The sequence below is a fragment of the Penaeus monodon genome, chromosome 19 (genome assembly GCF_015228065.2).
Source record: "Penaeus monodon isolate SGIC_2016 chromosome 19, NSTDA_Pmon_1, whole genome shotgun sequence".
In the NCBI taxonomy this organism is placed as follows: domain Eukaryota; kingdom Metazoa; phylum Arthropoda; class Malacostraca; order Decapoda; family Penaeidae; genus Penaeus; species Penaeus monodon.
Genome location: NC_051404.1, coordinates 3449385 through 3449666, shown reverse-complemented (window position 1 = coordinate 3449666; position 282 = coordinate 3449385). Strand labels below are relative to the sequence as shown.

The 282-nt window shown below is 40.1% G+C and overlaps 1 protein-coding gene across 14 annotated transcripts in view; it reads right to left on the bottom strand.

Annotated features, from left to right (window-relative positions):
* Positions 1–282, bottom strand: part of LOC119584976 (stromal interaction molecule homolog) — a 99451-nt gene that overhangs the window by 23868 nt on the left and 75301 nt on the right. The gene's annotated exons all lie outside the window — the stretch shown is intronic.

Sequence of the window (282 nt, the reverse complement as noted above, 5' to 3'; positions counted from 1 at the left end):
TAATATAAATTCCTCATTTGTCTTTCCTTTACTGTATTTGTCCACAGTATTTTTTGTCTACATCTGCTCCAGCTTTGAATTACTGTTGCTTTCCAGAGCAATATTCTGACTTTCCTTATCTTGCAACAGCAGAGCTGATGGGGAGATGAAGAGTGGTTGGTGACTGGGATTTGCCTAGATGGAGGTTTCTCTTATTTTTGTCTTTCCTGCTAACATGGCTGCATGTTGCTAAGATTGCCCAAGAGATTCAAACCTGATCGGTATAACTCACATCAGAGCTAC